This window comes from Lissotriton vulgaris, chromosome 8 (genome assembly GCF_964263255.1).
Source record: "Lissotriton vulgaris chromosome 8, aLisVul1.2, whole genome shotgun sequence".
Classification (NCBI taxonomy): Eukaryota; Metazoa; Chordata; class Amphibia; order Caudata; family Salamandridae; genus Lissotriton; species Lissotriton vulgaris.
This window is the reverse complement of record NC_141696.1, coordinates 994,375,200-994,398,919: the sequence shown is the minus strand read 5'-3', so window position 1 is coordinate 994,398,919 and position 23,720 is coordinate 994,375,200. Positions and strand designations below refer to the sequence as shown.

Below are 23,720 nucleotides of genomic sequence, written 5' to 3'. Positions count from 1 at the left end.
CCCCTCACTCACCCTCACTCTCACTCCTCACTCCCCCTCACCCTCACTCACCCTCAACCCCTCACCCTCACTCACCCTCAACCCCTCACCCTCACTCACCCTCACTCACCCTCAACCCCTCACCCTCAACCCCTCACTCACCCTCACCCTCACTCACCCTCAACCCCTCACCCTCACTCTCACTCACCCTCACTCACCCTCAACCCCTCACTCACCCTCACTCTCACTCATCCTCACTCACCCTCAACCCCTCACCCTCACTCACCCTCAACCCCTCACCCTAACTCACCCTCACCCTCACTCACCCTCAACCCCTCACTCACCCTCACTCACCCTCAACCCCTCAACATCAACCCCTCACCCTCACTCACCCTCACCCTCACTCACCCTCACTCACCCTCACCCTCACTCACCCTCACTCACCCTCACCCTCACTCACCCTCACTCACCCTCACTCACTCTCACCCTCACTCACCCTCACCCTCACTCACCCTCACTCACCCTCACTCACCCTCACTCTCACTCACCCTCAACCCCTCACCCTCACTCACCCTCACCCACCCTCACCCTCACTCACCCTCAACCCCTCACCCTCACACAGTGCAATAGGTCTCGGAGCATTTGAGTTAGAGCTTTTAGAAATGTTTATGGCTTTTTTTTTAAATTCTTTAGCATTGGCTACAGGAAACAAAAATGCTAAAGATTTACAAAAAAACCCATAAACAATTCTAAAAGCACTAACTCTAATGCTGCGAGACCTATTGCATTTCCAATGCTTGTTATATGTCTGGTTGTGAGAGGTTGTTTAAGTGTGGGGTTTCAAATCATTTCTGAAATGATGAAGTGAGGATGCCAAGCCATTCTTTCAGATTAAGGTTTTGTAACGGACATCAAGGCAATGGATACCCTGTTTGCTGGTATAGCCGGAATCCCAAATGGTACACATATAAAGCAATCTATATACAGCTGCTCGACTCATCAATGATCCTCCTTAGCTGAAGCATTTGGATACTCCAAGTTAAGCAAATTCATGGATGACGCACTAGTGAACTACGAACTATTAAATTAAAGACGATAAATCGGCACTGGTCGCCAGTCACTTAGATGTAACATATATAAGTCCCCACTGTGACTGTTGGAGATGGCATCAACCAGGATGTGACAGTGCATAGCGTATGGAAATTTCAAGTTTTAGAAAATTAATCGACAAAGGTATGGACAGAAATAAAACCTTCCTAGAGGTCACCAAACCTCTCACTGCTAAAATCGCAGTACTAAATGACACAAGGGATTTCAGAGATATTTTGCACAACTCCACATGATGGTCCTACATAGCCCAAGCGAAGGCCATATGAGAGACCGTAAACATAATATATTTGAAATGCCAATTTTTGAACAAATCATATACAGACTTAATGACAATATACCTAAATTCTATACTACAGGAGAAGTAATTTACTAACGCATGAGTACATGCCACTTGTCTTGTTTTATTAGTATTTACAGAAAACTGAGGCAGTACAAAGTCTTGTTTGATAATATCTTTGTCGAGTTATGAACTTCCAAGTGCTCAAGTATGTGAAACTGAACTGAACACAAATAACGATAAAACGAGAGGATTGCAGGTTGATAATGTGTGAAACAGGATAGAGGTCAGGTAACCTAAGGACCAAATATTCACAGCCCATAAACAGAGAGAGCTATAACAGTAAACATTGTTCAGCTAAATATTAAACGCTAATATCTTCCTATGGAACCCGTTCATTGATATTTCTTATAGCATCATATACCATGTTTAACCGATAAGACACTGGCATAATCGAATGCGTTTTTATATTCACCTATTGAGATCTTTATAGATCTTTATAATATGGACAACAAAGCCAATTATTGATATTTGCATGATTTCAAATAGTTTAATACATGCAAAACAGTGTTTCACATTCAATACAAATCTATATACTGGCATTAACCTCTGTACTGAATGAGGTATGTATACATAACTCATTCTATAGAACCACAAATATGCATACTGAAAATATGAATGACCATGGGAGTTCACAAGTCACAGATAATGAAGTGCTTGGTGGCCCCTTCTATAATACAGCCACAGAAACCGTGCCCGGAAGCAGGTAAGTCCTCCAAATCTAGAGATATGGCTCATGTGTACTAGTGAAAGTGTCATGTCAAAAGTGCCCTGACTCTGTACGACCTTTGCTCAGAACTATGGTCATGATAGTATATGGATCACAGTCTTTAAAAGGCCAGGGTTAGCCCATTTGATAAGAGTCAATAATGGTTTGCTGCTTTGCTAGAAGCAGTGGTCAATGCCCTCGACTACAGACTGACTTTTACAATTCCAAATTCAACCAAACACACTTCATGCAGAAATAAAAACAAAAGCATCCCCAATTAGGTTAAGAGACCATATATTTTTGTCTTGGCCCCGGACTACTCCAATTCTTGGCATGTTGAACAAGCAGCGAGGAAATATTGAGCACACAAACAAATCACAATATCCTGGTTAATTATCATGATCAGCTCTTCCCATGGTCTTCCAGTAAAGATTTTGAGCCCTTCTGGCCCACTGTGACCACTATTCATCTTATGGTATTTCACGGCATACATGCCGTGGCGAATCACCTGCTGAGCGATGAAAACAGCATATCTTGGGCTGTAACTGGGAAGCATCATTTGCCATCAAAAGGCATACTACAGCTTATTATTCAATGTAAACCCACATGCAAAGGAAATCAGACTGCCATGCAAATGATAAACTGTTGAAATCTAGCATTCCTGATTTATGTGGTCTGAAATGAGAAGCACCCTAGCAATATTTAAGAGCACATTTATTCACCATTGGACACATTGGCCCTCTTGTTACCTTTTCAAAATTACTTAATCACCAACACCGAGCCAACGATCACATTTTTGTTATCTCACTGGGCTTATAAATAAAAGTTCCATTTAATACCAATAAGCTCTTATTCACAGTCCAAAACATAAGGAGTAGAATGCTACCTGTTTCACGGAAAGTGCTTTGAGACCTCATCATGTGTGCCTTAAAAACGCAAGATCCTGTCCTTCATACATTCACTGTTAAAGGCAATCATAATGATAACCAGGGATATGCCCTGCCTCCTCACTGCGGAGGGTGGCAAGGGCTGGCATGTAGGATAATTTTTCAACTGTGAGATTCTGATTTTAGCCTAGCAGCCAACAAGGGTGATAACATGGAGTGAAGAATGCCTTGCTGCGAACTCCCCCTTATCGTTAATACCGACAACAAAATCTATGCAAAATTGCTTGCCAACCGCCTTCTCCCCCTTATGACGTTAATTGCCCGCCCTGATCAATCAGGATTCATCCCTGGCCGAGCTACCTGACACAATTTGCACACTATATTTTCTGTTATTCATCAAATCAACCCCGCATTGCCTGCAGTGGCCACCCTCCAGGACGCCACCAAGGCCTTCGATATGCTCAAGTGGCCCTTTCTATTCTATCTCCTCCCCAGATTGGGTTTCAGCTCGGGCTGTTTTAAAAAAATTCAACTCCTTTACACGCTCCTAACAGGACGCATCAGGATTATTGGGCAAGTCACCGACCTCATACCAATTATATGGGGCACCAGGCAGGGATGCCCCTTATCCCCCATGCTATTTGCCATCGCGATGGAGCCGCTGGCGGCTCGCCTGCGTCAGCACTACACCAACCAGGGCATCGGGTTCTCGTCCTGCGCCCTGGTGACCTCCATGTATGCTGACTATGTTCCGATCTACATCCGTATCCCACAAGAGAACCAGGACCCCATGACAAGGGAGGTGATTAGTTTTGGCTCCCTATCCGGGATTCAGGTAAACTGGAGCAAATCATTATCCCCTCACAAACACTACCAAACCTTTCCCTCTTTGAACAGGTAGGATTTTAGGAAGTAGGCAGACCCTCCGGTGCTCCAGCAAGTTGCATAGACTTCTGAGGATGTCCCCTCATCTCTGTCGTGCAGACACCAACCCTGGTCTCACAGTCCTTCGAGTACTCTGCAAAGCACTCCATTCCTTGGTCAAGAACTTGGAAATGGAATAAAGAGGGGTGGTTTGGGTCCCACTTTATGTGCAAAATTGATCCACCATCTAATGTCCTGGAACCAGCTTGGGGTGGTTCCCTTTCAAATGTAATTTCCTGGCTGTAGTACAGACACAGACTTTGTGCAAGGTGATGGTTCGCACAGGAGGTAGTAATGAGGCTGACCACAAGCTGGAGTATCCAAAACAAGGCACAATACGTGTGAGATCTTGTCACCTAACTGTCCTCGCCACTTCTAAAGTCAAAATCAATGACAGTAAAAAAGGCCAACCGTAGCATTCCACTTCAATATTGCTCCATTATTGCTGCACAAAAAAACAAGGTCATGTGGTTTAGAAAAGTTCTGAAGACATAGTCCTTGAAATTAAGTAGTCTTTATCGATACAGAATTTTATGATCTTTTCCACATTATCATGAGCCCATGCAGGCATTATTGTATCCTTCATAAGCGCAAGAATAAATAGAAATATTCCTTGGCTTCAAACACAGAACATGCTTAGTTACCTTTCATCATTTAACAGTCATCTCACCTACAATAATGTCTTCAAAACGTCTTTTTGATGCTTCTCGTCCTCACAATTCTGCCTTGTTTCCCCCTACTGCTGCTAATTTAGCAGCTTCATCATTCTAGGTTTGACTCAATAGCCTAGCAGTCCCTGCTCTTCCTTTTACATAGCAGCTACAGACGACCCACTTTTTAAGTGATATTCTAACCTGAAATCCAATTCCTTCTACCTATTGTCAGTCCCTTAGATTCCTCCGGAGACCCTGTAACTCTAAATGTCAAGTCATATTAAAGTCAAACTGCAATCATGTGATGTCACCAGTAGATATTACTTTACAGTAACACCATACACAGCATTACCCATTTATATTTCTTCACTTCACAGAAGGTATATCTTCAGTACCTATGTGTACATCAGAGAGTGCGTAGATTAACAGTAATTCATTCAACAAAAACCCTACGCTTGTGGTCTGCCTTATCCGCATAGCTTTCAGATTCAAATTCCCTATTCACCTGCCACACCAACAGGAAGCCACAAAATTCTGACCACATATTTCTACACCGTTGGAAATTCATCAAATATGAGCTTATTATAGAGCATCTTACCAGTAGCATGTACGACACATTGAAATTCTGCGCTGTCTGACGTATCCTATGTCCATTAGTCACTTTTTAATGTCAAAGTGACAAATTTACCCATAGAGTTTTTTATATGATTTTTGATACTATCCCAAGTATACAAGGAGAAGTGGATTAACCCGACTCTTTGATCAGAGTAAATGGGTGAACTTCAGTCATCCATCTTGCACAAATAAGATTGAGCACACTGTAAAAGGTTGTCTGATTACACCGACATATGTGGCTTGCTCATACACAATGATTGTACTAAGTGTGAGATAAAAGGTATAGCACATTCTACAGTGCAGCATCTTAAAGTTGGCTTTAGAGGACACCGTTCTGATACGATGCCATGCTTTCTGCAACTCCTGCTCAGTCAATGTTATACATAGGTCCAATGGCATTTACTTCTCATATTAGTGCATTTCATCCTTACGGTAAGCATTACAGCATTGAATAGTCATATAAATATTGTTTTCCCGGCATAAAAAATAACATAATACAGGTTTTTAGGTCTCGGCTAAAGACGCGCGGAAGCGCGTCTCCGCCGAGATCTTTTGTCAGGGACTGTGCTTCCCAGGAGACAGCCTCGGCCACGCGCATTGCCTCTTCAAGGAGGCGATTTCCGCTGGCCACGCGCTCGCGAACGCGCTCAGCTGCTGTCTCCTGGGAAGCAGCAACACCACACGCGCATGCGCAGAAACAGCGACAGACACACACACGAGCGCTCATGCACGCACGCACCCACACATACAGCGAACCCACCCCCGCCGTCGCATGCATACACACACACACACACGTGCACCGAGCATCCCCCCACCCCTCCGTTGTCGCACCCCCCCGACCCCTCCCCTCCGCCGTCGCACCCCGCCCCCCACCCCTCCCCTCCGCCATCGCACACACACACGCAGACATACAGGCATTCTCTCCCCCCCCGCCCCGCTCACCGGTCAAAGGCCCTCCGGACACGCAGACATACAGGCATTCTCTCCCCCCCCCCGCCCCGCTCCGCTCACCGGTCAAAGGCCCTCCGGACTTGTGCAGCCTCCGACCGCGGGGCTCTCCCTCGGTGCTCCTCCAGGCACTCCGTGGGCGCGGGCTTCACAAAACGGAAGTCCCGCCCCACGATAGGTTTCGTTTTGTCAGTCCCGCCCCACGATAGGTTTCGCATGCAGCTCGTCTGTCTGCTGGGCCGGTGTCGGCTCGGTTTGTATCCTCGTACTAAACAAATTTTTTATCATAAATGTTTTACTTGCTGCAAAAGGGAAAGCTTATTTGTTAATAGCGCACCCGTCAGCATTATGGAGCTAAACACATATTTTATCACATATTTTTACTTGCTGAAAAGGAGAATGTGTTTTGCAGTGCATTTATCAGACTCACGTCACGCTGCTTGCTGCGGGTCGGGGGCGCACCGGCTTTTGTTTTCCCAATCACGACCAAACTGGCAGTAATATTACTTTTTTTTAAAAATGGTAAAACAGTTGATTTTAAAAGTTTGTCGAGCGCAGCCATGGCCATTGCAGAGAGTGGTGTGCCGTGCTGGTTTAATGGACCGACAAGCAACACGCAATGCGGCTTTAAACATATATAATAACCACGGGCATATTGGTATCAGAGATTATATTTAGTTAGACTAAAGGGACAGGTGTAGTGAGTGCAGAGTAGTGAGTGCAGAGTGCTGAGTGCAGAGTGCAGAGTGCAGAGTGCAGAGTGCAGAGTAGTCAGTGCAGAGTAGTCAGTGCAGAGTAGTCAGTGCAGAGTAGTCAGTGCAGAGTAGTGAGTGCAGAGTAGTCAGTGCAGAGTAGTCAGTGCAGAGTAGTGAGTGCAGAGTGAGTGCAGAGTGGTCATGCAGAGTAGTGAGTAGTGAGTGCAGAGTAGTAAGTGCTGAGTGCAGAGTAGTGAGTGCAGAGTAGTGAGTGCAGAGTAGTAAGTGCTGAGTGCAGAGTAGTGAGTGCAGAGTAGTAAGTGCTGAGTGCAGAGTAGTGAGTGCAGAGTAGTGAGTGCAGAGTAGTGAGTGCAGAGTGCAGAGTGCTGAGTGCAGAGTGCTGAGTGCAGAGTGCTGAGTGCTGAGTGCAGAGTAGTGAGTAGTGAGTGCTGAGTGCAGAGTAGTGAGTGCAGAGTAGTGAGTGCAGAGTGCAGAGTGCAGAGTGCAGAGTGCAGAGTGCAGAGTGCAGAGTGCAGAGTGCAGAGTGCAGAGTGCAGAGTGCAGAGTGCAGAGTGCAGAGTGCAGAGTAGTCAGTGCAGAGTAGTCAGTGCAGAGTAGTCAGTGCAGAGTAGTCAGTGCAGAGTAGTCAGTGCAGAGTAGTCAGTGCAGAGTAGTGAGTGCAGAGTAGTCAGTGCAGAGTAGTGAGTGCAGAGTGAGTGCAGAGTGGTCATGCAGAGTAGTGAGTGCAGAGTAGTAAGTGCTGAGTGCAGAGTAGTGAGTGCAGAGTAGTGAGTGCAGAGTAGTAAGTGCTGAGTGCAGAGTAGTGAGTGCAGAGTAGTAAGTGCAGAGTGCAGAGTGCAGAGTGCAGAGTGCAGAGTGCAGAGTGCAGAGTGCAGAGTAGTCAGTGCAGAGTAGTCAGTGCAGAGTAGTCAGTGCAGAGTAGTCAGTGCAGAGTAGTCAGTGCAGAGTAGTGAGTGCAGAGTAGTCAGTGCAGAGTAGTCAGTGCAGAGTAGTGAGTGCAGAGTGAGTGCAGAGTGGTCATGCAGAGTAGTGAGTAGTGAGTGCAGAGTAGTAAGTGCTGAGTGCAGAGTAGTGAGTGCAGAGTAGTGAGTGCAGAGTAGTAAGTGCTGAGTGCAGAGTAGTGAGTGCAGAGTAGTAAGTGCTGAGTGCAGAGTAGTGAGTGCAGAGTAGTGAGTGCAGAGTAGTGAGTGCAGAGTGCAGAGTGCAGAGTAGTGAGTGCAGAGTGCTGAGTGCAGAGTAGTGAGTGCAGAGTGCTGAGTGCTGAGTGCTGAGTGCAGAGTAGTGAGTAGTGAGTGCTGAGTGCAGAGTAGTGAGTGCAGAGTAGTGAGTGCAGAGTAGTGAGTGCAGAGTGCAGAGTGCAGAGTGCAGAGTGCAGAGTGCAGAGTGCAGAGTGCAGAGTAGTCAGTGCAGAGTAGTCAGTGCAGAGTAGTCAGTGCAGAGTAGTCAGTGCAGAGTAGTCAGTGCAGAGTAGTGAGTGCAGAGTAGTGAGTGCAGAGTGAGTGCAGAGTGGTCATGCAGAGTAGTGAGTAGTGAGTGCAGAGTAGTAAGTGCTGAGTGCAGAGTAGTGAGTGCAGAGTAGTGAGTGCAGAGTAGTAAGTGCTGAGTGCAGAGTAGTGAGTGCAGAGTAGTAAGTGCTGAGTGCAGAGTAGTGAGTGCAGAGTAGTGAGTGCAGAGTAGTGAGTGCAGAGTAGTGAGTGCAGAGTAGTGAGTGCAGAGTGCAGAGTGCAGAGTGCTGAGTGCAGAGTGCAGAGTAGTGAGTGCAGAGTAGTGAGTAGTGAGTGCTGAGTGCAGAGTAGTGAGTGCTGAGTGCTGAGTGCAGAGTAGTGAGTAGTGAGTAGTGAGTAGTGAGTGCTGAGTGCTGAGTGCAGAGTAGTGAGTGCTGAGTGCAGAGTAGTGAGTAGTGAGTGCTGAGTGCAGAGTAGTGAGTAGTGAGTGCTGAGTGCTGAGTGCTGAGTGCTGAGTGCAGAGTAGTGAGTAGTGAGTAGTGAGTAGTGAGTAGTGAGTGCTGAGTGCTGAGTGCAGAGTAGTGAGTGCAGAGTAGTGAGTGCAGAGAAGTGAGTGCAGAGTAGTGAGTGCAGAGTAGTGAGTGCAGAGTAGTGAGTGCAGAGTAGTGAGTGCAGAGTAGTGAGTAGTGAGTGCAGAGTAGTGAGTGCAGAGTAGTGAGTGCTGAGTAGTGAGTGCTGAGTAGTGAGTGCTGACTAGTGAGTGCTGAGTGCAGAGTAGTGAGTGCAAAATAGTGAGTGCAGAGTAGTGAGTGCAGAGTAGTGAGTGCAGAGTAGTGAGTGCAGAGTAGTGAGTGCAGAGTAGTGAGTGCAGAGTAGTGAGTGCAGAGTAGTGAGTGCAGAGTAGTGAGTGCAGAGTAGTGAGTGCTGAGTGCAGAGTAGTGAGTGCAGAGTAGTGAGTGCAGAGTAGTGAGTGCAGAGTAGTGAGTGCAGAGTAGTAAGTGCTGAGTGCAGAGTAGTGAGTGCAGAGTAGTAAGTGCAGAGTAGTGAGTGCAGAGTAGTGAGTGCAGAGTAGTGAGTGCAGAGTGCAGAGTAGTGAGTGCAGAGTAGTGAGTGCAGAGTAGTGAGTGCAGAGTAGTGAGTGCAGAGTAGTGAGTGCAGAGTAGTGAGTGCATAGTGCAGAGTGCAGAGTGCAGAGTGCAGAGTGCTGAGTGCAGAGTAGTGAGTGCAGAGTAGTGAGTGCAGAGTAGTGAGTGCAGAGTAGTGAGTGCAGAGTAGTGAGTGCAGAGTAGTGAGTGCAGAGTAGTAAGTGCTGAGTGCAGAGTAGTGAGTGCAGAGTGCTGAGTGCAGAGTGCTGAGTGCAGAGTGCAGAGTAGTGAGTGCAGAGTAGTGAGTGCAGAGTAGTGAGTGCAGAGTAGTGAGTGCAGAGTAGTGAGTGCAGAGTGAGTGCAGAGTGGTAATGCAGAGTAGTGAGTAGTGAGTGCAGAGTGGTAATGCAGAGTAGTGAGTGCAGAGTAGTGAGTGCAGAGTAGTGAGTGCTGAGTAGTGAGTGCTGAGTAGTGAGTGCAGAGTAGTGAGTGCAGAGTAGTGAGTGCAGAGTAGTGAGTGCAGAGTAGTGAGTGCAGAGTAGTGAGTGCAGAGTAGTGAGTGCAGAGTAGTGAGTGCTGAGTAGTGAGTGCTGAGTGCAGAGTAGTGAGTGCAGAGTAGTGAGTGCAGAGTAGTGAGTGCAGAGTAGTGAGTGCAGAGTGCAGAGTAGTGAGTGCAGAGTAGTGAGTGCAGAGTAGTGAGTGCAGAGTAGTGAGTGCAGAGTAGTGAGTGCAGAGTAGTGAGTGCAGAGTAGTGAGTGCAGAGTAGTGAGTGCAGAGTGAGTGCAGAGTGGTAATGCAGAGTAGTGAGTAGTGAGTGCAGAGTGGTAATGCAGAGTAGTGAGTGCAGAGTAGTGAGTGCTGAGTAGTGAGTGCTGAGTGCAGAGTGCTGAGTGCAGAGTAGTGAGTGCAGAGTAGTGAGTGCAGAGTAGTGAGTGCAGAGTAGTGAGTGCAGAGTAGTGAGTGCAGAGTAGTGAGTGCAGAGTAGTGAGTGCAGAGTAGTGAGTGCAGAGTAGTGAGTGCAGAGTAGTGAGTGCAGAGTGCTGAGTGCAGAGTAGTGAGTAGTGAGTGCTGAGTGCAGAGTAGTGAGTGCTGAGTGCAGAGTAGTGAGTAGTGAGTAGTGAGTGCTGAGTGCTGAGTGCAGAGTAGTGAGTAGTGAGTAGTGAGTGCTGAGTGCAGAGTAGTGAGTAGCGAGTGCTGAGTGCAGAGTAGTGAGTAGTGAGTAGTGAGTGCTGAGTGCTGAGTGCTGAGTGCAGAGTAGTGAGTAGTGAGTAGTGAGTGCTGAGTGCAGAGTAGTGAGTAGTGAGTGCTGAGTGCAGAGTAGTGAGTAGTGAGTGCAGAGTAGTGAGTGCAGAGTAGTGAGTAGTGAGTAGTGAGTAGTGAGTAGTGAGTGCAGAGTAGTGAGTAGTGAGTGCAGAGTAGTAAGTGCTGAGTGCAGATTAGTGAGTGCAGAGTAGTGAGTGCAGAGTAGTGAGTGCAGAGTAGTGAGTGCAGAGTAGTGAGTGCAGAGTGCAGAGTAGTGAGTAGTGAGTGCTGAGTGCAGAGTAGTGAGTGCTGAGTGCTGAGTTCAGAGTAGTGAGTAGTGAGTGCTGAGTGCTGAGTGCAGAGTAGTGAGTAGTGAGTGCTGAGTGCAGAGTAGTGAGTAGTGAGTAGTGAGTAGTGAGTAGTGAGTAGTGAGTGCTGAGTGCAGAGTAGTGAGTAGTGAGTAGTGAGTAGTGAGTAGTGAGTAGTGAGTGCTGAGTGCAGAGTAGTGAGTAGTGAGTGCTGAGTGCAGAGTAGTGAGTAGTGAGTAGTGAGTAGTGAGTGCTGAGTGCAGAGTAGTGAGTAGTGAGTAGTGAGTGCTGAGTGCTGAGTGCAGAGTAGTGAGTAGTGAGTAGTGAGTGCTGAGTGCAGAGTAGTGAGTAGTGAGTAGTGAGTAGTGAGTAGTGAGTGCTGAGTGCAGAGTAGTGAGTAGTGAGTGCAGAGTAGTGAGTGCAGAGTAGTGAGTGCAGAGTAGTGAGTGCAGAGTAGTGAGTGCAGAGTAGTGAGTGCAGAGTAGTGAGTGCAGAGTAGTGAGTGCAGAGTAGTGAGTGCAGAGTAGTGAGTGCAGAGTAGTGAGTGCAGAGTAGTGAGTGCTGAGTGCAGAGTAGTGAGTGCAGAGTAGTGAGTGCAGAGTAGTGAGTGCAGAGTAGTGAGTGCAGAGTAGTAAGTGCTGAGTGCAGAGTAGTGAGTGCAGAGTAGTAAGTGCAGAGTAGTGAGTGCAGAGTAGTGAGTGCAGAGTAGTGAGTGCAGAGTAGTGAGTGCAGAGTGCTGAGTGCAGAGTAGTGAGTGCAGAGTAGTGAGTGCAGAGTAGTGAGTGCAGAGTAGTGAGTGCAGAGTAGTGAGTGCAGAGTAGTGAGTGCATAGTGCAGAGTGCTGAGTGCAGAGTGCTGAGTGCAGAGTAGTGAGTGCAGAGTAGTGAGTGCAGAGTAGTGAGTGCAGAGTAGTGAGTGCAGAGTAGTGAGTGCAGAGTAGTAAGTGCTGAGTGCAGAGTAGTGAGTGCAGAGTGCTGAGTGCAGAGTGCTGAGTGCTGAGTGCAGAGTGCAGAGTAGTGAGTGCAGAGTAGTGAGTGCAGAGTAGTGAGTGCAGAGTAGTGAGTGCAGAGTAGTGAGTGCAGAGTGAGTGCAGAGTGGTAATGCAGAGTAGTGAGTAGTGAGTGCAGAGTGGTAATGCAGAGTAGTGAGTGCAGAGTAGTGAGTGCAGAGTAGTGAGTGCTGAGTAGTGAGTGCTGAGTAGTGAGTGCAGAGTAGTGAGTGCAGAGTAGTGAGTGCTGAGTAGTGAGTGCTGAGTGCAGAGTAGTGAGTGCAGAGTAGTGAGTGCAGAGTAGTGAGTGCAGAGTAGTGAGTGCAGAGTGCAGAGTAGTGAGTGCAGAGTAGTGAGTGCAGAGTAGTGAGTGCAGAGTAGTGAGTGCAGAGTAGTGAGTGCAGAGTAGTGAGTGCAGAGTAGTGAGTGCAGAGTAGTGAGTGCAGAGTAGTGAGTGCAGAGTGAGTGCAGAGTGGTAATGCAGAGTAGTGAGTAGTGAGTGCAGAGTGGTAATGCAGAGTAGTGAGTGCAGAGTAGTGAGTGCTGAGTAGTGAGTGCTGAGTAGTGAGTGCTGAGTGCAGAGTAGTGAGTGCAGAGTAGTGAGTGCAGAGTAGTGAGTGCAGAGTAGTGAGTGCAGAGTAGTGAGTGCAGAGTAGTGAGTGCAGAGTAGTGAGTGCAGAGTAGTGAGTGCAGAGTAGTGAGTGCTGAGTGCAGAGTAGTGAGTGCAGAGTAGTGAGTGCAGAGTAGTGAGTGCAGAGTAGTGAGTGCAGAGTAGTGAGTGCAGAGTAGTGAGTGCAGAGTAGTGAGTGCAGAGTGCTGAGTGCAGAGTAGTGAGTAGTGAGTGCTGAGTGCAGAGTAGTGAGTGCTGAGTGCAGAGTAGTGAGTAGTGAGTAGTGAGTGCTGAGTGCTGAGTGCAGAGTAGTGAGTAGTGAGTAGTGAGTGCTGAGTGCAGAGTAGTGAGTAGCGAGTGCTGAGTGCAGAGTAGTGAGTAGTGAGTGCTGAGTGCAGAGTAGTGAGTAGTGAGTAGTGAGTAGTGAGTGCTGAGTGCTGAGTGCTGAGTGCTGAGTGCAGAGTAGTGAGTAGTGAGTAGTGAGTGCTGAGTGCAGAGTAGTGAGTAGTGAGTAGTGAGTAGTGAGTGCTGAGTGCAGAGTAGTGAGTAGTGAGTGCAGAGTAGTGAGTGCAGAGTAGTGAGTAGTGAGTAGTGAGTGAGTAGTGAGTGCAGAGTAGTGAGTAGTGAGTGCAGAGTAGTAAGTGCTGAGTGCAGAGTAGTGAGTGCAGAGTAGTGAGTGCAGAGTAGTGAGTGCAGAGTAGTGAGTGCAGAGTAGTGAGTGCAGAGTAGTGAGTGCAGAGTGCAGAGTAGTGAGTAGTGAGTGCTGAGTGCAGAGTAGTGAGTGCTGAGTGCTGAGTTCAGAGTAGTGAGTAGTGAGTGCTGAGTGCTGAGTGCAGAGTAGTGAGTGCAGAGTAGTGAGTGCAGAGTGCAGAGTAGTGAGTAGTGAGTGCTGAGTGCAGAGTAGTGAGTGCTGAGTGCTGAGTTCAGAGTAGTGAGTAGTGAGTGCTGAGTGCTGAGTGCAGAGTAGTGAGTAGTGAGTGCTGAGTGCAGAGTAGTGAGTAGTGAGTAGTGAGTAGTGAGTGCTGAGTGCAGAGTAGTGAGTAGTGAGTAGTGAGTGCTGAGTGCTGAGTGCAGAGTAGTGAGTAGTGAGTGCAGAGTAGTGAGTAGTGAGTAGTGAGTAGTGAGTAGTGAGTAGTGAGTAGTGAGTGCAGAGTAGTGAGTAGTGAGTAGTGAGTAGTGAGTAGTGAGTAGTGAGTAGTGAGTGCTGAGTGCAGAGTAGTGAGTAGTGAGTGCTGAGTGCAGAGTAGTGAGTAGTGAGTAGTGAGTGCTGAGTGCAGAGTAGTGAGTAGTGAGTAGTGAGTAGTGAGTGCTGAGTGCAGAGTAGTGAGTAGTGAGTAGTGAGTGCTGAGTGCAGAGTAGTGAGTAGTGAGTAGTGAGTGCTGAGTGCAGAGTAGTGAGTAGTGAGTGCTGAGTGCTGAGTGCTGAGTGCAGAGTAGTGAGTAGTGAGTAGTGAGTAGTGAGTAGTGAGTAGTGAGTGCTGAGTGCAGAGTAGTGAGTGCAGAGTAGTGAGTGCTGAGTAGTGAGTGCTGAGTAGTGAGTGCTGACTAGTGAGTGCTGACTAGTGAGTGCTGACTAGTGAGTGCTGAGTGCAGAGTAGTGAGTGCAGAGTAGTGAGTGCAGAGTAGTGAGTGCAGAGTAGTGAGTGCAGAGTAGTGAGTGCAGAGTAGTGAGTGCAGAGTAGTGAGTGCAGAGTAGTGAGTGCAGAGTAGTAATGCAGAGTAGTGAGTGCAGAGTAGTGAGTGCAGAGTAGTGAGTGCAGAGTAGTGAGTGCAGAGTAGTGAGTGCTGAGTGCAGAGTAGTGAGTGCAGAGTAGTGAGTGCAGAGTAGTGAGTGCAGAGTAGTGAGTGCAGAGTAGTAAGTGCTGAGTGCAGAGTAGTGAGTGCAGAGTAGTGAGTGCAGAGTAGTGAGTGCAGAGTAGTGAGTGCAGAGTAGTGAGTGCAGAGTGCTGAGTGCAGAGTAGTGAGTGCAGAGTAGTGAGTGCAGAGTAGTGAGTGCAGAGTAGTGAGTGCAGAGTAGTGAGTGCAGAGTAGTGAGTGCATAGTGCAGAGTGCAGAGTGCGGAGTGCAGAGTGCTGAGTGCAGAGTAGTGAGTGCAGAGTAGTGAGTGCAGAGTAGTGAGTGCAGAGTAGTGAGTGCAGAGTAGTAAGTGCTGAGTGCAGAGTAGTGAGTGCAGAGTAGTGAGTGCAGAGTGCTGAGTGCAGAGTGCAGAGTGCTGAGTGCAGAGTGCAGAGTGCAGAGTGCAGAGTGCAGAGTGCAGAGTGCAGAGTAGTGAGTGCAGAGTAGTGAGTGCAGAGTAGTGAGTGCAGAGTAGTGAGTGCAGAGTAGTGAGTGCAGAGTAGTGAGTGCAGAGTAGTGAGTGCAGAGTGAGTGCAGAGTGGTAATGCAGAGTAGTGAGTAGTGAGTGCAGAGTGGTAATGCAGAGTAGTGAGTGCAGAGTAGTGAGTGCAGAGTAGTGAGTGCAGAGTAGTGAGTGCTGAGTAGTGAGTGCTGAGTAGTGAGTGCAGAGTAGTGAGTGCAGAGTAGTGAGTGCAGAGTAGTGAGTGCAGAGTAGTGAGTGCAGAGTAGTGAGTGCTGAGTAGTGAGTGCTGAGTGCAGAGTAGTGAGTGCAGAGTAGTGAGTGCAGAGTAGTGAGTGCAGAGTAGTGAGTGCAGAGTAGTGAGTGCAGAGTAGTGAGTGCAGAGTAGTGAGTGCAGAGTGCAGAGTGCAGAGTGCAGAGTGCAGAGTAGAGAGTGCAGAGTGCAGAGTGCAGAGTGCAGAGTGCAGAGTGCAGAGTGCAGAGTGCAGAGTGCAGAGTAGTGAGTGCAGAGTAGTGAGTGCAGAGTAGTGAGTGCAGAGTAGTGAGTGCAGAGTAGTGAGTGCAGAGTAGTGAGTGCAGAGTAGTGAGTGCATAGTGCAGAGTGCAGAGTGCAGAGTGCAGAGTGCTGAGTGCAGAGTAGTGAGTGCAGAGTAGTGAGTGCAGAGTAGTGAGTGCAGAGTAGTGAGTGCAGAGTAGTGAGTGCAGAGTGCAGAGTGCAGAGTGCAGAGTGCAGAGTGCAGAGTGCAGAGTGCAGAGTAGTGAGTGCAGAGTAGTGAGTGCAGAGTAGTGAGTGCAGAGTAGTGAGTGCAGAGTGAGTGCAGAGTGGTAATGCAGAGTAGTGAGTAGTGAGTGCAGAGTGGTAATGCAGAGTAGTGAGTGCAGAGTAGTGAGTGCTGAGTAGTGAGTGCTGAGTAGTGAGTGCTGAGTGCAGAGTAGTGAGTGCAGAGTAGTGAGTGCAGAGTAGTGAGTGCAGAGTGCTGAGTGCAGAGTAGTGAGTGCAGAGTAGTGAGTGCAGAGTAGGAGTGCAGAGTAGTGAGTGCAGAGTAGTGAGTGCAGAGTAGTGAGTGCAGAGTAGTGAGTGCAGAGTAGTGAGTGCAGAGTAGTGAGTGCAGAGTAGTGAGTGCAGAGTAGTGAGTGCTGAGTGCAGAGTAGTGAGTGCAGAGTAGTGAGTGCAGAGTAGTGAGTGCAGAGTAGTGAGTGCAGAGTGCAGAGTGCTGAGTGCAGAGTAGTGAGTAGTGAGTGCTGAGTGCAGAGTAGTGAGTGCAGAGTAGTGAGTAGTGAGTAGTGAGTGCTGAGTGCAGAGTAGTGAGTAGTGAGTGCTGAGTGCAGAGTAGTGAGTAGTGAGTAGTGAGTAGTGAGTAGTGAGTAGTGAGTGCAGAGTAGTGAGTAGTGAGTGCAGAGTAGTAAGTGCTGAGTGCAGAGTAGTGAGTGCAGAGTAGTGAGTGCAGAGTAGTGAGTGCAGAGTAGTGAGTGCAGAGTAGTGAGTGCAGAGTGCAGAGTAGTGAGTAGTGAGTGCTGAGTGCAGAGTAGTGAGTGCTGAGTGCTGAGTTCAGAGTAGTGAGTAGTGAGTGCTGAGTGCTGAGTGCAGAGTGCAGAGTGCAGAGTGCAGAGTGCAGAGTGCAGAGTGCAGAGTGCAGAGTGCAGAGTGCAGAGTGCAGAGTGCAGAGTGCAGAGTGCAGAGTAGTGAGTAGTGAGTAGTGAGTGCTGAGTGCAGAGTAGTGAGTGCTGAGTGCTGAGTTCAGAGTAGTGAGTAGTGAGTGCTGAGTGCTGAGTGCAGAGTAGTGAGTAGTGAGTAGTGAGTGCTGAGTGCAGAGTAGTGAGTAGTGAGTAGTGAGTAGTGAGTAGTGAGTACTGAGTGCAGAGTAGTGAGTAGTGAGTGCTGAGTGCAGAGTAGTGAGTAGTGAGTGCTGAGTGCAGAGTAGTGAGTGCTGAGTGCAGAGTAGTGAGTAGTGAGTAGTGAGTGCTGAGTGCAGAGTAGTGAGTGCTGAGTGCTGAGTTCAGAGTAGTGAGTAGTGAGTAGTGAGTGCAGAGTGCAGAGTGCAGAGTAGTGAGTAGTGAGTAGTGAGTGCTGAGTGCAGAGTAGTGAGTAGTGAGTAGTGAGTAGTGAGTAGTGAGTGCTGAGTGCAGAGTAGTGAGTAGTGAGTAGTGAGTGCTGAGTGCAGAGTAGTGAGTGCTGAGTGCAGAGTAGTGAGTAGTGAGTAGTGAGTGCTGAGTGCTGAGTGCAGAGTAGTGAGTAGTGAGTAGTGAGTGCTGAGTGCAGAGTAGTGAGTAGTGAGTGCTGAGTGCAGAGTAGTGAGTAGTGAGTAGTGAGTGCTGAGTGCTGAGTGCTGAGTGCAGAGTAGTGAGTAGTGAGTAGTGAGTGCTGAGTGCAGAGTAGTGAGTGCTGAGTGCAGAGTAGTGAGTAGTGAGTAGTGAGTGCTGAGTGCAGAGTAGTGAGTACTGAGTGCAGAGTAGTGAGTAGTGAGTAGTGAGTGCTGAGTGCAGAGTAGTGAGTAGTGAGTAGTGAGTGCTGAGTGCAGAGTAGTGAGTGCTGAGTGCAGAGTAGTGAGTAGTGAGTAGTGAGTGCTGAGTGCAGAGTAGTGAGTAGTGAGTAGTGAGTGCTGAGTGCAGAGTAGTGAGTAGTGAGTGCAGAGTAGTGAGTGCAGAGTAGTGAGTAGTGAGTGCAGAGTAGTGAGTAGTGAGTGCAGAGTAGTGAGTACTGAGTGCAGAGTAGTGAGTAGTGAGTAGTGAGTGCTGAGTGCAGAGTAGTGAGTAGTGAGTAGTGAGTAGTGAGTGTTGAGTGCAGAGTAGTGAGTAGTGAGTAGTGAGTGCTGAGTGCAGAGTAGTGAGTGCTGAGTGCAGAGTAGTGAGTAGTGAGTAGTGAGTGCTGAGTGCAGAGTAGTGAGTAGTGAGTGCTGAGTGCAGAGTAGTGAGTAGTGAGTGCAGAGTAGTGAGTGCAGAGTAGTGAGTAGTGAGTGCAGAGTAGTGAGTAGTGAGTGCAGAGTAGTGAGTAGTGAGTGCAGAGTAGTGAGTACTGAGTGCAGAGTAGTGAGTAGTGAGTGCAGAGTAGTGAGTAGTGAGTAGTGAGTAGTGAGTAGTGAGTGTTGAGTGCAGAGTAGTGAGTAGTGAGTAGTGAGTGCTGAGTGCAGAGTAGTGAGTGCTGAGTGCAGAGTAGTGAGTAGTGAGTAGTGAGTGCTGAGTGCAGAGTAGTGAGTAGTGAGTGCTGAGTGCAGAGTAGTGAGTGCTGAGTGCAGAGTAGTGAGTAGTGAGTAGTGAGTGCTGAGTGCAGAGTAGTGAGTAGTGAGTAGTGAGTGCTGAGTGCAGAGTAGTGAGTGCTGAGTGCAGAGTAGTGAGTGCTGAGTGCAGAGTAGTGAGTAGTGAGTAGTGAGTGCTGAGTGCAGAGTAGTGAGTACTGAGTGCAGAGTAGTGAGTAGTGAGTAGTGAGTGCTGAGTGCAGAGTAGTGAGTAGTGAGTAGTGAGTGCTGAGTGCAGAGTAGTGAGTGCTGAGTGCAGAGTAGTGAGTAGTGAGTAGTGAGTGCTGAGTGCAGAGTAGTGAGTAGTGAGTAGTGAGTGCTGAGTGCAGAGTAGTGAGTAGTGAGTGCAGAGTAGTGAGTGCAGAGTAGTGAGTAGTGAGTGCAGAGTAGTGAGTAGTGAGTGCAGAGTAGTGAGTGCAGAGTAGTGAGTAGTGAGTGCAGAGTAGTGAGTAGTGAGTGCAGAGTAGTGAGTGCAGAGTAGTGAGTAGTGAGTGTGCAGAGTAGTGAGTGCAGAGAGAGAGTGCAGAGAGAGTGTGCAGAGTAGTGAGTGCAGAGTAGTGAGTGCATAGTGAGTGCAGAGTGGTAATGCAGAGTAGTGAGTAGTGAGTGCAGAGTGGTAATGCAGAGTAGTGAGTAGTGAGTGCAGAGTAGTGAGTAGTGAGTGTGCAGAGTAGTGAGTGCAGAGAGAGTGTGCAGAGTAGTGAGTGCAGAGAGAGTGTGCAGAGTAGTGAGTGCAGAGTGAGTGTGCAGAGTAGTGAGTGTGCAGAGTAGTGAGTGCAGAGAGAGTGTGCAGAGTAGTGAGTGCAGAGTAGTGAGTGCAGAGTAGTGAGTAGTGAGTGCAGAGTAGTGAGTAGTGAGTGCAGAGTAGTGAGTAGTGAGTGCAGAGTAGTGAGAAGTGAGTGCAGACTAGTGAGTAGTGAGTGTGCAGAGTAGTGAGTGCAGAGAGAGTGTGCAGAGTAGTGAGTGCAGAGTAGTGAGTAGTGAGTGCAGAGTAGTGAGTAGTGAGTGCAGAGTAGTGAGTAGTGAGTGCAGAGAGAGTGTGCAGAGTAGTGAGTGCAGAGTAGTGAGTGCAGAGTAGTGAGTAGTGAGTAGTGAGTGCAGAGTAGTGAGTAGTGAGTGCAGAGTAGTGAGTAGTGAGTGCAGAGTAGTGAGTAGTGAGTGCAGAGTAGTGAGTAGTGAGTGCAGAGTAGTGAGTAGTGAGTGCAGAGTAGTGAGTGCAGAGTAGTGAGTAGTGAGTGTGCAGAGTAGTGAGTGCAGAGAGAGTGTGCAGAGTAGTGAGTGCAGAGTAGTGAGTGCAGAGTAGTGAGTGCAGAGTGGTAATGCAGAGTAGTGAGTAGTGAGTGCAGAGTAGTGAGTAGTGAGTGTGCAGACTAGTGAGTACAGAGAGTGTGCAGAGCTAGTGTGCAGAGTAGTGAGTAGTGAGTGTGCAGAGTAGTGAGTGCAGAGTAGTGAGTAGTGAGTGCAGAGTAGTGAGTAGTGAGTGCAGAGTAGTGAGTAGTGAGTGCAGAGTAGTGAGTAGTGAGTGTGCAGAGTAGTGAGTGCAGAGTGAGTGTGCAGAGCAGTGAGTGCAGAGTGAGTGTGCAGAGCAGTGAGTGCAGAGTGAGTGTGCAGAGCAGTGAGTGCAGAGTGAGTGTGCAGAGCAGTGAGTGCAGAGTGAGTGTGCAGAGCATTGTGTGCTGTTGAGTGCAGAGTGCTGTGTATTGGCAATGTTAATGACAATGCCATTTATTTTTGATTTAAAGGAAAAAAAATGTCATGAGCAATGCCAATAGCTCTACCTTTAATGATGCCGAGACCATTGCATTGCAAATGCTTGTCAATATTAGGAACTAGGGTGTTTACATGGAGATAGTTGGACAAAATCTGCCCAATCTTAACAGAAACCACAAATTGCCCTGGCTTCAGCCTCAACCATTTCCAGATCATAATCGGAGGTAGGTCTCATATCTTCCAGCTAACTTTTCATTTTTGTTCCAATTCTTTGCCAAGACATAGCTTCTGTCGCAACAAATCAGATACACACATGCTGTTGCCAGTAGCCTGGATTTCCCCTCCCCACATATTTTACAGACATGTTTTAAATTTTTGGGTCACTTTGCATCATACAGTACTTTAGAAAGGCATGCCGTTAGCTTCAGGCAATCAGGTTTTCGACAGTGACGCGGTCGGAATACCATGCGCCATCTTTCTAACCCGGTCTTTCTCCACCGTTGAGTTGCTGTCCACTCCGATGACAGGACTGGCACTGCTCTGCAGCTACTGTACTCCGACTCAGTTGAAGGATTAAGACCAGAACAGAACCTTCAATGGTGATGACTCAACCTCCACAGCTGACACAATATATACACACTGCAATTTCTTACTAATCACAGAGATCAGACATTAAAAAATCCGGCTGATGTCCATCGTTACAACAGAAAAAACGAAATGTATGTGGAGGGTCAAAGGGGAATATTTTACGACCTGTCTGCTCACTCCCCAAATATCAAGATGCAAAACACAAGACGGGGCAGACCAGGTCACAACATGATGTGTAGCCATACCAGTGACCGTGAAACTAATGGATGCATGTGTGAACAAATACTATTGAGAAACACACAGGCTAGGACAGTTCCCATCAGCCCACCATGATGGTGGAATTTGGCATCATGTGGAAAAAGCTAGTCATTCCATACCACATCCGACCATGTAGTGCCGGTGTGGGAAGGGATGTCGATGATCTAGCCGTGATGTTGCTCATAGGATGGTGTTGATGAAGTGCAGTGCTCATGTGAATAAAATTGACTACACCAAAACTCTACAAAGCATTCTAACAGAGGTCAGTGTGTCAGGGGTTAAAAACACGCCGAGTAGTAAGACTACCCTCTGGCGCTATGCAGGACGGTCGACATGTTTCAGCCTTAGGGGACTTGTCCCCAGCTTTCTTCAGGACCATAGATTTAGAATGGCTACTGCAATTACAAGTGTGTATTAAGTGAAAATTACAATAATGATATGAAAGAATGACATATCTACCAGGACCTCAACACTTAAAAGTCCACTGGAGGGAAAGAGCCATGTCTTCTTCCCAGCTTTGTGTGGGTGAAGACCTCACCTCACCCGGCAACCGCTCGGGAGTATGAGGCCCTGCTCTGTCCGTTGGTACCTCGGGTTGTGTACCGACGGACAGAGCAGGGCCTCATACTCCCGAGCGGTTGCACTTGTAATTGGAGTAGCCATTCTAAATCTATGGTCCTGAAGAAAGCTGGGGACAAGTCCCCTAAGGCTGAAACATGTCGACCGTCCTGCATAGCGCCAGAGGGTAGTCTTACTACTCGGCGTGTTTTTAACCCCTGACACACTGACCTCTGTTAGAATGCTTTGTAGAGTTTTGGTGTAGTCAATTTTATTCACATGAGCACTGCACTTCATCAACACCATCCTATGAGCAACATCACGGCTAGATCATCGACATCCCTTCCCACACCGGCACTACATGGTCGGATGTGGTATGGAATGACTAGCTTTTTCCACATGATGCCAAATTCCACCATCATGGTGGGCTGATGGGAACTGTCCTAGCCTGTGTGTTTCTCAATAGTATTTGTTCACACATGCATCCATTAGTTTCACGGTCACTGGTATGGCTACACATCATGTTGTGACCTGGTCTGCCCTGTCTTGTGTTTTGCATCGTTACAACAGCCCATGAGCAAAGTTATTTTTTGGGAAAGTAAAACAGAGAAACAGGTCAAGGTGAATGCAGATTGTGAAGACATAACACTTGGCATGCATTCCGACGGGCATGATTTTATAGACAAACATTCTATACATTCCTCTACAAATCCTTGGACTGTCAGGAAGATTAGTTAAATCGTACAGTTTATCTAAACTGTCTGTCTAGGTTGATTTACTTTGTATGTGGAATGCAACGTTTCAAGGCTGATGCTGGAGGATTTTAGAATAATGTACAATGCTAAAGCAATGCAAGGCAGGTGGAGTGTTACTGGTCTACCATCGAGATTCATTTGCAGCGGCGGCTCCTCCACCAAGCAGTTCAAAAAGGAAAAATAAAATGATAACGCAATGTTATCATTTCATTTTTCCATACTGGCTTAGAGGCGGGGCAGATAGTGGCTTGGCTGTCCACAGAGCAGGGGGAGGAGTGGATGGCACTTACTAAGTGTGCATGGCGGTTTGCCCGGCCTTCTTGGGCTGGCCAGCAGTTATGCGCTCTTAGCTTATTCTTCACCCGAATGTATTGCACAGCCTGGGTGGAGAACATGCACAGGCTCCCAGTCCTTGTCTGAGCGCCAAACAACGGCGCTTAGACCAATCACAACGCTGCTGTCTTGCCAGTGCCAGCAGCATCATGATTGGCTTAGGGGAGTCTGTGTGCTTCCTTCTTCCGGGAGTCAGAAGAGAAGAGGACGGAGGAGAGGCGGAGGAGAGGCGGCGGCAGTACCAAGGTAAGTGTTATTTTGTTTTTCATTCCCCTCCGCCCAGCCCCACAACCCCTGTTCGGTAGCAGCCACCACTGATCACTTGGGGCGCACCAATACCCATCTGTTCCTTATTTGCAGCTAGATAACTGAGAAGAAGTAAGGAGAAGGGACTTTCCAAGGAAAATAGGGAATTCCTTTCTCCAATTAATTTTCTAACCAGAATGCGACACATCTAATATTCCTTCGCCAGCTAGGCACTTACGCCTCCGTGGATTGGAAATTAAGATTTGAAATTGTATGCTTACATAAGGTAATTTAAGATGCAGGTTTGGTAGCTTCAAACTAAACAGTAAGGGTGCACCGTTTTTGGAAGGCAAAACTGCCACCTTTTCAATAAAAAGAAGTTTACCCTACATCAAAATCCAGTCATTGGGTATATATAAATGGGCAGAAGAACCCTCCTTTTCCTTCTCCAATTTCCAGCTGCTATAGTTTTCAAAGCTGTTAGATATGGGGAATCAAGCCTGCTTAAATAACACATGGAACATCCTGCAAAAAGCTAGGAAATAAATAAGCAACATTTTGAAGGAATACGCTTTTATTTAAAAAAAAAATTTAAATGATATATATATTTATTCCCAAAATTTTGTCAGGCAACAATTGTTCCGCGGCACCAAATCCGGAGAATAGAAAAAGAAATGTTGGTTTTTTTTTCAGTGGAGGCACTGCCTGCCTGCTCTGAAAAGAGTATTTTCACATCCCCGCATGTGACGGAGATCTGTCTGAAATTCCGCAGTTAAATCCCGAATCTCCAATACGCCCAGCACACATTTGTGAGGAAAAAACCTTCAAACGGATATTTTATAAAGTATAACTGTTATAGTGAAAACTGCTAATTCAAGATGTTTACAGCGGCCTGTGGTTTGCTGAGCATGTAACAGTTATATCTGATTGCATAAGCTTCTTCCAGCTGTGCTATTCCTTGGCCGCAGAAGAAAGTAAAAGTCAACATACACCATGAACCCAAAGAACAAGGGAAAGTCAAACATTGCAGCGTACTGTACGAAAATGAAATGGCTAGAGTACATAAATATGCTACATTCTGAAGATAAGCTGTATGCTCAGTTATTTTTCTCCTGATGTGCACCATCGTGTTCATGTTTCATTTTGACGTGCTAATTCCATAGGGTGCATATTCTGCATGCTTTACAG

At 47.5% G+C, this 23,720-nt stretch overlaps 1 protein-coding gene across 2 annotated transcripts in view; it reads right to left on the bottom strand.

Moving 5' to 3' along the window:
• Positions 1-23,720, bottom strand: part of TBC1D4 (TBC1 domain family member 4) — a 664,791-nt gene that overhangs the window by 518,865 nt on the left and 122,206 nt on the right. The gene's annotated exons all lie outside the window — the stretch shown is intronic.